Source organism: Mesoplodon mirus, assembly GCF_964341445.2.
Source record: "Mesoplodon mirus genome assembly, chromosome: 2".
Lineage (NCBI taxonomy): Eukaryota > Metazoa > Chordata > Mammalia > Artiodactyla > Ziphiidae > Mesoplodon > Mesoplodon mirus.
In genome coordinates this window covers 169855244-169869598 of record NC_138977.1, presented here as the reverse complement: position 1 = coordinate 169869598, position 14355 = coordinate 169855244, and positions in this window count along the sequence as shown.

The window sequence follows — 14355 nt, the reverse complement described above, 5'->3', positions numbered from 1 at the left end:
ATTACACCAATATATACCTGGGAATATCCTTGAATTCTCCCTCATATATTTTCTCCCCATTATCCCATTAACACAGTCTCGAAGTCCTGTCACTTTCCTCACCCAAAGAGCTTAAGATTTTTCATCTGTCCTTGCACAGATTAATACAAAAGGTTTGTATTTGTTTGCATTTCTTGTGACAGCAAAATCTGATACAGGGAAATTGGGTGCCTGTGGTTGACTGGTGAGGTGACCCCAGGGAGCAGGAATAAGAGAGCTGGAAAAGTGAGATAGGGAAAGAAGAAAAGGTGATCAAAGTTGTGAGTGTGCTGGTTCCTACTCTGAGTAATGGAGCTCAGTGGTGCTGGGGCAGCTCTGCAGAACAATGTAGAATATGCCTCAGACTTTTCCCTCTGAAGGATGGGAAGTGGGTCTTATCCCCTGTCTCCCTGCCCCTATCAGTTGAAATGGTGGCCCCAGGAGCATTAACTCTCCTGAACTTCTGGACCAACCTGCAAATATGTCCTGAGAGAGAAAAGCAGAGGTAAGCGAAGTCCTTGAGTTAGCACACTGCCAGTGTGCACAGAACTGCCCAATAGAGCTGCAGCTGAAAACAATGCATTGGCCAAAGGAGGCCTTTCAACCACTCTTCTCTCTAGGCTTGCCCTCCCCAAATCATTCTTTATGCTGTCTACAGAATAATCTTTCTTATGTTTTCATCCATTAATATAACACAAATTTCTTAAGTGCATTCCATTTGCCAGGCACATTCCTATGATCTGACGAACAAGAACAGTTGTTTTTTTTTTCTTTTTTTTTTTTTTTTTGCGGTACGCAGGCCTCTCACTGTTGGGCCTTTCCCATTGCGGAGCACAGGCTCCGGACGCGCAGGCTCAGTGGCCATGGCTCACGGGCCCATCCGCTCCACGGCACGTGGGATCTTCCCGGACCGGGGCATGAACCCGTGTCCCCTGCATCGGCAGGCGGAGTCTCAACCACTGCGCCACCAGGGAAGCCCCCAAAGACAGTTTTTAATGTCAGAGAATGTACATTCTAAAAGGAGACAGGTAAAAATAGGTAAGGAAGCAGGAAAAACATAGTATCAGAGCATGGTGTATCTTATGCAGAGAATTAAAATGCATAAATGATAAAAGATGGCTTAGGTACTCTACATTATTTATAAGGTTATTTCAGAGGAAAAAAGAAATAAATGATTTAGTTGAGGTCACTAGGAATGGTATGGAGAGGAGTGGATGTATTCACAATATGTTTAAGAATGAGAGTCAATATTAGTTGTTTTTTTTAACATCTTTATTGGAGTATAATTGCTAAATAAATAAATAAAGAAAGAAAGAATGAGAGTCAGTGGAAAGGCTGTGAATTGGATGTGAAGAGTGAGGAGGAAAAGAGTAGGTAAGATGTTAAATGTTTGGATTAAGCACTCAGTAGATGGCATTGCCATTTTTTAAGATGAGGAAGCTTGGGGGGAAGAGAAAATTTCAGGAGGAAATAATGGTTTTCTGTTGATTCATGTTAAATTTGAGATGACTGTTAAGCATACCTGTGGAAGTGTCAAACGTACATGTGACATTATTATTCCCCCACTTAAAACATCCTTCTAGGTCTCTACTTGCCCTCAGGGTAAGATCCAAACTTGGTAGGACACATTCTGTGCTCACCAAACCTTCTGTTTCATCCATCTACATATTCTAAGATTCAGTCACATTTATATCTGTTTGCAGTATTCAAAATGCCACTCTCTTTATGCCCCCATAGGCCTCCCTGTAACATCTTTCTGTTCTTTCTTACCCATTCACTCTCTTTCTTCCAGACTTAGTTCTGCTTTTATCCTTCACAGATATCTCTTGATAATGCTGTGCTGAGTTGATTTCATGCCATCCTGGGTGGAGAATACCTCATTTTCAGTCATATTCTCTGTACTTCTGTCTAACATAATGCTTAGTACATTGTCTATTACATTTTTTCCATTACTCATCTATTTCCTATTTAGTCAACGTGCAGGAAAACTATATTTTCAGCATTTTACACAGTGCCACACTAGTATCATATATCTGATGCTGTTGTTTGAATAAATCAATCAATAAATGAATGAACAAATGATAGATGAGTGAAAAAGACAAGTAGCTACATACCTATACATTTATGAGTATAATATTAGTTTTGTTTTATTAGTTTGGGTTCCTCCCTTGAACGTTTATATCATGTTTGTGAGAAATTGGAAAACTTGCAACCTCTTTTTAATAGTTAAATTTAAAAATTTGACTACATATGTTCTCTTATGAAAGCTAGTGAACTGAAGAAAATATTTAACATTCATTTTTATGTATTATTAGTATTCTGCTTCCCCTCACCCTCCAAAAAATGTAGTATAAGGTAGCAAAGAGAGGCAAATAGAATAAGAGAATAAAGTATACTTTGAAGCAGATGAGGAAATCAGGGAAGATATAATTTAAGAGTGAGTAAACAAAATAAAGTCTCAGTCTACTAAATAGTCACAAGGTTCACAGAAAGGCAAAGAAATATGTGGAAATATACATTTTAAAAGCCAGTTCAATAATGGAATCATCAGTTTTAAGATTTACAGCATCCATGGGATAAAAACACGTTTTAAAAATACTGAGGTCACGTAAATTATTTTTGGATCAAACAACAAATACATCCCCTCTGGTCAAGAGAACAGTGTGTTCAAATAGGTTCATCTAGGGTGGATTCTAGTGTTCTTTCCACTTATAAAATAATGTGATTCAATGATGGCAGATCTCAGACTAGGTTTGTGTATCAGTCCGGGTTCAATCAGAGAAGCAGAACTTCTAAGATATATATTTACATGAGATTTGTTACAGAAATTTGACCATATACACTTGTAGGAACAGGTTAAGCATATTAAATTCATGTCTGATGCTAAAGCTTGAAGTCTGCAGGACATGTAATTGGGAAGGGAAGATAATATAAAGTGGGTGGAGAACAAGAATGAGCTGGGAACACAAGCCACAGCTGGAGCCCAGGAGGACAGACTGAAACCTGTATCAGTTCTTTCTGACTCTGCCCTTTATGGTATAGGTGTCTTGCAAAACCCAGAGTCCTTCATCACAGAGCTAAACACATACACCTGGTCCAGGAGGCAGAGCAGAAGAAGATGGATCTAGGGGAAGGTGGAGTAGTTGCAGACCTGGTCACTGCCTTATATCAGTGGGGGAGTCAGCAGGTAAGACAATGGGGGTGAGCTACAAAAGGGCTGCTGCTTCACCTGTATCCTTCACATTTCACACAAGAATCTCTCTTGTGGCCTACACTGATGGGAAACATATAGCAACAGAAACTCCAGGAAATGAAGTTCAGTTTAGGCAAGTTGACACATTTCCAAAGCAAACATAATTTGTTTGGCATGATAGAGTTACAAATCTAGTATGTATTGAGTGAATGGTTGGACATCTGGGTTGGACTGATGGATGGACAGGTGGATCACGAATAAATGCATAGCTCTCTGCCTTCTTGCCAAAGGCTATTTCTTTGCCAGTCTTCTTTGTAAATGCCTTATCACTGATTCAACTCATATCTATTCTATGAAAACAATGCATGATTATTATTAGAATTAACATATATTAAGATTAAATATTAACAGGAGGCTGATTCAAAGTTTGCAGTTAAAGTCTAGCTTTAATATTAATAGCTAACCCTTACCAAGCATGTACTTGGTCACATTAATGATCTAATTTAATTTTCACAATGACTTATGAGGTATGGATTAATGCTATCCCTATTTCACATATGAAAACTAAAGCTTGGAGATGTTAAATATGAAAATGTTTCCTTGCCTAGTCTATTGTGATTCTATTTCTTTTAGTGACGTCTGTCAGAGATGAGGATGTGTGTGTCAGCAAGTAGGTCTGGTGCTGATGTCCACAATGGAGCAATGTCAGTGGCTTCAGATATGTTAATGCCAGATACATATCTCTTTCTTGTTCTCATAACATTTAATTTTATAAATATAAAGAACATAGGAAAAATATTTTTATTCTTTCTTCTAAAAGACAAGGGTTCAGTTTTGTTTTATGGTTATTGAGATAAAATTTAGTTGTTCCTAACTTTGGCCTTTATAACCTGATATCCAAAAAGTATGGCTCATCTCCTGAGCAATTTTATTAATAGATGTGATAGATTGCCTAAGATGATGTCATCCTGCATACCAACACCAAAGCAGAGAGTTGAATGGATTATTCTGAATTCCAGGACAAAGAACATAAATATAAAACCAATTTGGATAAATTTAAACTATCTGGTCAAAATCAACAAAGGAGTCATAATCAGTTTATTGCACCTTTAGCTATTTAAGAGTGATGGACAAATAGCCTCCAAAAGAACTATTTAATTTTATATATTTTATTTAATCTGATTCAAACTGTATTCTCCAAATAGAGAAAAAGGAAAATATGCAAATAGTGAATTAGTTCCACCTACATAAACATTTTGAGTTTATTCTATGATAATTGCTCTACTGTATTTATCAATTTGTTAACACAGCTCAAGTTGAAAACAACAAAAACTGATGCTATTCGTTATCCATTAACTGAAGACTAGTGGGATATGGATTGCCTGGATTCTCTGAAAATTTTCTACTCAAGATTTGTTTTCAAACATTTTAAGGGGACATTAAAATCACTAGAGTAAAATTCCTTACACAAGCTTTTTATCTAAATATTATTTTTTTTAAATTGGAGTATAATTGCTCCACAATGTTGTGTTAGTTTCTGCTGTACAATGAAGTGAATTAGTTTCTGCTGTACAATGAAGTGAATTCATTTCTGCTTTACAATGAAGTGAAACAGCTATATGTATACATATATCCCCTCAATCACTTTCTTGAAAATTGTCACAGAGAGAAAGCACTGCTCTGACCATTTCAGATTTGAACACATTTCCTGCTGTGGGTGGAAGGATGAAAGTTTGTGAGCACCTGTGACATATCTGGCACTGTATTGATACTGCATAATAATCATCCCATTTAATTAAGCCAAAGCACAAGGAGCACTTAAGTTTTTACTCAATAAACTTTAAATATTACAGAAAGTTTTGTTGTCAAAGACATTCTCCCAAACACATTGTATAGTAAGCATTCTGGAATAATTTATAGATTAATTGATCAATTCAATTCAATCTAACAGTTATTGACTATCTGCTCTGTTCCTGACACTAAAAATGCAAAGATGAGTCAAATACTTCTTCCCACCACCTTGAAGTCTAGGGAAAGAGTCAAGGGTATGGTTAATAAAGTACAACTAAGTACAGAAAGTACTATTACTATAGATACAAGGGGGAAAATACCCTGGAAACAAAGGGCAGAATGGTAAATAATTGATGTGCTTTATCCTGAAAAAGGAGGAGGAGAGGGCTTTCCAATAAATGTCAGTAAGAGAAAGAAAAATACAAACACTTAGTGAAATAGGAAGGATAGGGCAGAGCAGGTGGCAAAGGATTGTGGTCCTTTCAGTGGAGCTGGAATGAAAATTGGGTAGAAATAGAGGGGGACTAAATTGGACTGGTAAGAGAGTTGTAGATTGTGAAGGATTTTGAGAGGTAAGCTGAAAAATTTGAACTTCATAATGGAGGCAAGAAACTTTGAAATTTGATTTGGTTAGCTTTGATGTTAAAAAAGTAAACTCTGAAAACAAGGTGTCACATTGTGCAAAGCAATTTTCAAGTACAATTTTATTAAAGGTTTCTAACAAACTCGTTATAGAGATACTATAATTACTTCCATTTTTTAACATTGAAGATGAGCCTTACAGAAGTTAAGTATCTTACCTAACTTGTGAAAGATAAGTTCCAAAGCCAGGTCTGGAAAGTTATTAATTTCTACAATATCAGTCTCTTTCCAGATTTCTAAACTGGAGAATATTGTCAAATGTGCTCTCATAAACAGTAACAGAGACTCAGATATATTGCAGGTGCCATATTTCTTACCCAGTAGAGAGCTGTAGGTCAGAACTGGGTTTTGGCAAGACAAGATCATGATTAACTAAATCTATATGTAATAATATAAACTTTAGTTTGAAAATGGAACTGAGTCAAGCCCTTAAAAATATCTGATTAGTAACTGGAACTAATAGCTAAATTTTATTTCATCCAAACGTATGCTTCTATCCTCATAGCTTAGAGGAAACTCATCAAACATTTTGTAAATAAAATAATGTCCTAATGATATAGAGATGCAACATGCAAGGAAGAGCATAGAGGGTAAGAAAGAAAAAACTGAAGACAAAAAAATATGGATTTTAGTCCTCAATAGTGGTTTGTCCTGAGTTAGTCATTTAAGCTTTCTCATTATCCATTCAATCATCTGCAAAATTAATGCAACTTTATTCATCTTGTAAAATTCTCAAATGCTTAATATGAAGAGTTTGTAGAATCATGTATATGAAACTGCTTTGTAAACTTTTAGGTCCCCTAGAAACATCTGCTTTGATGATCATGAGAGCCCTTTGATTAACATCCACTTTTAACCATAGAAAAGGGGATCCTACACCACTTCATTCTGATGTTGAGATTAAACTACCTTATTTGAAAAAGAACAGAAATGGTCTTCAAACTGCCTACAAAGTACCACACATGCCTATACATAGCATCAGCATATGAAGATTGAGTGCTTTTCTGAGGCTGTGCCAAGACTCTATCTGACAAAGCCATCCTCAGACTTCACAAGGCATCAACACTCCCCGCGAGGGCATAACAAAAGCCTTTTTGTAGCTCAGGAAAGCAGAATTAAAAATGGAAACAGCCAGAGACCTTCTTTCACATGGAAGAGGGAAAAAAAAATGTCTAGTAAGACAGGAGTAAAGAAAATTCAAGGACAGTGGCCATAATCTAATTAAGGTCTGTAATTACAAATTCAGTACACTTAATAAAGAAACATTTGCATGTTCATTTCAGTAAAATCAACCTTTTAATGGAGCTGAAAAGCATAGGTGAAAACCATTGTAACCTATTAACTGAGTAAGGCATCCAAGAAATGGAAAACCTTGTTAGTGCATTCCCTGAAAACCATGTACTTTATAAGGTAGTAAAAGCAGCAGGTAAAGAAAAAGTATTCCAAAGTAATTACTTAAAGGAACAAATAAAATATTTTGAAAAGGTAAACACATTGACATTGAAGGTTAGGGAAAAAAAAAGTATATAACTGAATCGATTGTCAAAATATTAAAAAAAAAATAAAATGTTTTATATGGTAGAAGGAACAGAGGAAATTGAAGTATTTGAAATCTAGCACAGGTTTTGTAACTAACTAAGGTGGGGTCTTGGGCAAATCAGTTCCCCTATCCATACCTCAGTTTCCTCATATATAAAATGAAGGTGTTGGAATAGATAATATCTATGGTTCATATGATTTTATTATTCTAAGCAAAACTAGAATAGAATCCTACTTGCCCATCAAAATTTTGAGTGGATTGTTGTTTACTAATGTGCTATCAAAGATTACTAAGAAAGCTTTATTTACTCAGAAAGTACACCAGTATCTCACTCCAATGTTCCAAATGCCTAAAAGAATATGTATTAATTTTCTAGGACTGCCATAATAAAGTATCATGGACTAAGTGGCTTAAACAACACAGATTTATGTTTCCATAGTTCTGGAGGCTAGAAGTCCAAGATCAGGGTGTGAGTATAGTCACGTACTGGGCTCTCTTCTTGGTTTGCATCTGGCTGCTGTCACTCCATGTGCTCAGTTAGCCTTTCCTAGTTTCCTGCTGGGGAGAGAGAGAGGGTAAAGTAAGGAGAGGGAAGAGGGAGGAGCAGAAGAGAAAGTAATCTCTCTTACTCTTCTTATGAAGCCACTAATCCTATAGGAGTAGGGTTCCACCCTTATGACCTCATTTAACCTTTACTACCTCCTAAAAACCGTATCTCCAAATACAGTTACGTTAGAGTTTAGGGCTTCAACATATATATTTTGGGGGGACAAAATTTGGCCCATATCACCAATAGTACTGAATGATATCTGAAAATTCACAAAACTTTCCCAATAAATTGCCTTCATCCTAGTGTTCCAGTTATAGAGACAGACAGAAAAAATTTTTGAGGCAGCTTTGAGTAAAAATCTAGTGGAGTAGGAAACTGGATCAATAATGTGCTAAACATATGAAGAACCACAGGTGAAACTGATGCTTACCAAATGAAAGGAGCTAGAAATATCTGTATTTTTAGTCAAGAATATGGTTAGTTGGAGGGTTGTTTGCAGTTTTAGTTTGTTAATTTACCAATCTACCTTTGGATGGAAACCAGCTTTAGCCAGAAAATCTGAATGAGAGCAAATTAGATCTTTTCCCAAAGAGTATAAATTAACCAAGTGCAATCTGATTTACTTTGTTTGTAAAGGAGACCAACAAAATAGGTGCTGGAAAACTTTATATTTTCTCAGTTTCTGAAACTCTTTCATGGTAGGAGGATAGTGATATGGAAAATAGTTACGTAGGATCATGTTCTATTTCTACTTTCTCTATTCTTCAGTTATTTAAAGCCTGATTTTCTAAACTAGACACATCTGCATTGTGTTAAATATGCTACAATAGTCAAACAGATTGAATAATAGATGGTTGTATTTATTAGAAATGCCCCAAGTGTCCAAATTCAGACAGCTTTACAGTGGTTAAACACAACATTAACTTTGGAACCAACTTTAAATAATTCCTAGTTCTGTCACTTCTCTGCTGTTGACCTTGGTCAAGTAACTTGAGTGTTCTTATCCTCAGTTTCCTTAGCCATAAGTTGGATACAGAAATAATTAATAGGGTTGTGATGAGGATCAAAATAGATACTAACCTTTAAAGAAATGTCACGCAGTTGGCAAATGTTAGCTGCTCTACTAACTACCACTATTACTCCTACTACTACTAGTACTGCTGCTGCTACTTCTACTATTATCCTTATTATTTGATAATTTAGAGGACACCTGCCACCATTCAGTCTTCTGGTGATCCAGTATAAATCAATAAAGCTTTTTTCTGCTTCTGTCTTTATCTCTGGCAACATGTAAGTCACCACAGGGAAAGAGAACAAATGTAAACTGTATTCATTACCATCAGTGGACTAAGAATTTAGCTGGTGAAATTACCATAAATGTTTCCAAAAGCCCTTTGGAAAAGGAAATTGAGGCTGAGATAGAACCTAAACATTTTGTTCAAGATCTCAGAGCAAAAAGCAGCTGAGTTGATACCAGAGTTCGGTCACCTGATTGGAGCATCAAGTTCACTCCTCTAGGCCACATGTCAGTTCTGAGAACCCCATAACCCTGATGGGAAAGGGCATAACTGTGCCAGATGAGGAGGAGTAATAACAGCCCCAAGAGATAAACCAGACCAGTGACCTCTGGCCTCATTAGCACTGGACTTTCACCAATTCAGCATGCAATTGCTCCATAGCTTCAGTCAACAAATCAGCAATGGATAATGTGGGGCACAGCCCAAGGGACAACTAGACATTATTTTTGGTTCCTTTTCTATAGACAATATCTCTTCCTTATGAGTCAAGCATGAGTAAGGTCAACGATGATATCTCCAGAACAGAGAGATTTCAAACTTATCCACAACCCAAATGTCTTGAATTTCCAAATGTCCTCAAATTGCTTGTCCTAATATACATACAATGCAGACTTTGAGTCAGACCTAGCTTGTGAGGTTAAATAAAGGTAAAAGCTTAAGTTTCCATGCATACCAGAGATGCCATTGCAGTGTTTCATGACTTTTTGGAAAGTGGATTGGCAAAGGAAGCAATCTCTGTACTGTAATTTTTGTATAATATTTGTGCATTCCATACCCTGACTCCTGTCTATAAACACTCAAAGAAAATCATAAGCACAGTTAATGACATATTAGAAGTAAGGCCTCTGTTTCCTGAGGACATTCCCCAAGGCAGTTGTTCAAAGGGAACTTGGAATTTTCCACCAGAAATGGTTTTCCTTCTTAATAATGATCTCATGTGACATGCATTCCTGTTTTTGTTTTTGGTTCTTTTTCTTGTTTGTTTTCTTTTGATATATCTTATACTCTGCATTCTATGGGAAATGCTATCTCCACAGATTCTGTGCTTCTGTCTCAGAGATGCAGGGTAATTCTGGGAGGTTAGTAAGACATCTTCTGATGGAATGTATTTGATCTACAAATAGCCTGGCCAAACGACATCTAAAGCCAGATTTCAGGAGCAAGACATGGGCCTGCTCAGCATCAGAACAGACCAGAATCCAGAGCACTCTGGCCCCTCCCATTTGCTGCATGCAGAATAAATCACATATCTCAACAACGGTTGGGGCCACCATTTGCCAACTAGACATGTTTTCTCCTAGGCGAAACTCAGGGTTGAATGTGATTTTAAAAAAACAAAATAAAACAGTCAATGTGACATATTTTAAACATCCAGGAGACTTCACAGCTTCTCAAAGGGAATAGATTTTCATGTTGATTTCCAATTGTAAACTTAGGTTGAAATATTTGTCTCTGCTCCTTAGGCGTCCCAGACTAGTGGTTGACATCAAGGACATTCATATGTGAACAGACTGGGAGAAGCTTTGAACAATTGGGTCTTTAAAAGAGTACTATTATTTGCTTCAAAAATGACTTTTACACTAAGCTTCTAATTATTGAAAAGCTAAACCTCTCTTTTTAAAAATGTATTCATTTAATATTTCTAAAAGTAGGTATAGAATTCCCTTCTCTTTCTAAAATAATCCAACTGTAACTGCTGAAAAGTACTTCCTAGAATGAAGAGAGGAAATCTAACCATAAAACTCTTTTTGAGTTTTCTAATAATGAGGCAAATATATTACATGGTGGGCAGGAGAAAAAAATATTTTTATTCATAAAATACTTTTGTTAATTCAACATTATTTTTTCCTGTTGATCTTGTAAAATGATCAGCTTGTATGTGGAGCTAGATTGTATAGCTTCTTATCTTGAGTGAATTTCATCTTGTAGTCTTCAGTTTCTTTGACCAAAAAAGTGAGGATTAAAAATAAGATTTTATGGGTCATTATGAGAATTAAATATGTTAATACACATAAAGTATGTAATAAACACTCAATAAATGTGAGGTATCATTGGTAGTAGCACTATTAGATTATTTCAAAAATCTGATTTTAACACAGGGCATACTTTTCTTCTAAATTTGTATCTCTGTGTATCAAAATTACACTGTAATAAGCTATACACTTTCCCTGGGAGGTCAGTTCACTCCATCAGCATGGGTCTGGCACACATGGTTTCCAAATAAACACACCCTTTTATTCTTATAAGCATGTTATTACTTCACTATATGTTTGTATTTTTTCTTTACAGGATAATATCCTTGCTTATTATGTGACCTCCTGAAAGGCAGTAGTCTGAGCAGATGCCTGCTTCCTTTTTTAGGGATATGTTTGCATCAGGTAAGAAAAACCAGAGATATAATATTTTCTGCTAAAAGATTACTTTCAGTATATTTTCTTAAAAAAAAAACTGCTTCAACAAGAACAACATAAAAAAATCCTCTTTGAATATAAGAACAAATAAACTTGGGGCATAGCCAGATTTGGCAGATTCGGGTCTGTGTGTTATCCATCTATCTCTGTATCTTCTGCAGCCTAGTAAAAGATGTAAGTTGAATTGAATTGGAGACTAAGTTAAGGTCCTGACAGGAAACTGACAGGAAACTGATGTAAAGCAAAATGAGCAATTAAGATGAGTTTATTGACAACCCAAGGGAAAGATTCAGGAAACCAACAAGAGATGATACAGCAGCGGCTAGATTGCTCTTACTCTCTCTTAACCTGAAAAAGCAAAGGGGGGGACCAGCACCAGGAACCAGGCAAGCTCTGCCTGTTGGAGACGTCTGCTGGATGCAGGCTATGGCCATTCAGCCACTGTTAACTCATCACGTTACCAGGAGGGAACTGAGGTAATAAGTGCCCCATACGTCCTCTTCTGCCACTCTCCATACCTTGCCAGGACTTCTCATTGGCCAAATGTAAACAGAAGGCAGAAACCAAAGAGCTTTAGATGATGCAGTCACTGTGGTCAGCTTCCTCAGAGGTCACAATAAGGGAGAAAGAAAGGAAAGCAGATCTGGAGCTGCAAAAGCCTACAAAGTCAGGAAACACTCTGGAGAATGCATTGATGTGTTCCAATTTTGTAGTCTTTCCCATGCCATAAAAGAATTCTGAAAGCCAGTGTCAAAAACAGGCTTTCAGAGAACCTCTCCAAATCAGAGTTTCAGATTGTAAACACAATAAAATAGACAAATGATAGAGAGATTGCTTCTGTCTTTATATCTGAAGGATTTTCTAGGCTCATATTAAAGAGAATTTGAATTAAACTAGTTTGGGATACCCTAACACTTTTCAGTGAAGAGAAATATATTCCCAATAGTTCAGTTGTTCTTTCTCTAAAAGAGTAATCTCCTAACTCTTTTTACTATAAACTCTGTCAATAAAGAAAAAATGAACATACAGTCCTAATATGTGTGTATTTATTAATAAAGTCCATATATAAATGGACTATTCTAATATATTATATGCATCATTAAACATGATGTAAAAGGTACAAGTGGAAAGTAATGATACAGGAGATAAAACAAATACAGAGTTTAATATCTTCTCCCCCACCCCAGTGTGCATCTTACTTTCCCAGTGTAGTCAAGCTTTGGAGACTCCTTCACTCTGGAGCGTCTCTTAAGGGATAGCTATGACTCCACACTCCATCCAATGGCCATTCTATAGACCCAGTATTATTCCACCCCTTACACATTTTAATAGGCTCTTAAGAGAGCCAAAATTTGAATGGCTACCAAAATTTGAATTTCCTGAATAATCAGAAGATGCTAAGCAAATAACTTGCCACACTAAACTGTTGCTAAGTGTGGTCAGCATTTGCTTCATAGTAACCCTGCAGAATAGGTCTCATCTCCATGTTACAAAATAAGACATAGAGGCATACATAGAAGGTTTTAGGAACTGGTTCAAGATGATCTTTGTCAGAAAATCCAGATTTCCTGAATTCTAGCTGAACATTCACTCTCATAATACCAGGCTTGCTACCTAGCAAATTTTCTACAGAAGAAATTTATGGAATAAGCCAGCATTTCACCACAGAAGGGTCTCTCTGGGAAACGTATGTCATTGTCCCTGTGAGAAATGATTTGTTCAGAGAACTTAAGCTAAATGTCTGATGCATATTTGGCCTCTTGGTTTCCGTTTTTCTTGCTGGGGCTGAGAGATTCCAGCATTCCTCACTGGAATGCCAGTCACTCTGGGCCAGGACTCCAATTATCATCGGTTTTTGCCCCATCACCTGACACAGTGGCTAGAAATATAGATTTCTAATAAAAAGGCCAAATAAATAAATGTTTACTCAACTGAAACATAAACGTGTGTCTTCAAGGCAATAGAAATTTGGAAACCAGAATTAGGAAATTATCTCCACATTTTAAAAACATACAAAATTTTAAAAATATGCCATGATCTTTAAAGAGTATGAAAACTACCTCAAAATATCCCCTGTAGTTAATTGCAACAAAGGGAAAGAATTCTTGGCCAGTAAGTCCACCTCGTTCACAGCTTTCACCAGTTAATAAGGTTCAGTTCAATTCCATTTTGCCTCCAACTCCCTCTCATTAAGCTTGGCTCAAATTCAAGCCCCTGAGCACCTCCCAGTGTCCCTGAATGGTCCCGATGTTTCACTTCACTAAAGAAAAGATTAATCTGTAGAAAGCCTTCAGCACATTCCTGGGTTGCTCAAGTGCACTTCTTTTCATAGAACAGGCTTTTGATTTGTGCTTTAAATCAAAGGCAGAGAGCAAAAATTCCAAGTATGTATGGGCTTCCGACCTTTAAAAAAACAGGATTGTTCAGATGGAAATTGACACAGAAATATTCTAGCCTACTACCCTTGTTAGTTTGATTCTTCCTCAAGATACCCCTTTCTTCTTTCTACTAAATATCAGCATTTCAATCAAGTTGGTATTTGGCAAAGCATTAAAGATAAGTGAAGAGTTCTTTATTAGCAATTTATTCATATTGACATTTTAGGGTTTCACTTCATAGGAAAAGACGTTGGTGGCTCCAGTTAGGAAACCTGTTTGGCAGAACATAAGTTGTTAATACACTATTTCCTGTGTCTGTGTCAGGGGAAACAGTGCGTTTACTTGGACACAAATTCAGACACTGTTAACAAAGACTCTGGCATTTGGAAAAGTCATTTTTGAATACTTGTACAAACTTCTGATTCACAGATTTATGATACATATAGAAGAAGAGAAAACACTAAATACTTATAATAATGTTTTTGAAAGATTGCTTTCATCCTTGAATCTTCTTTACTCCAACATTCATATTTT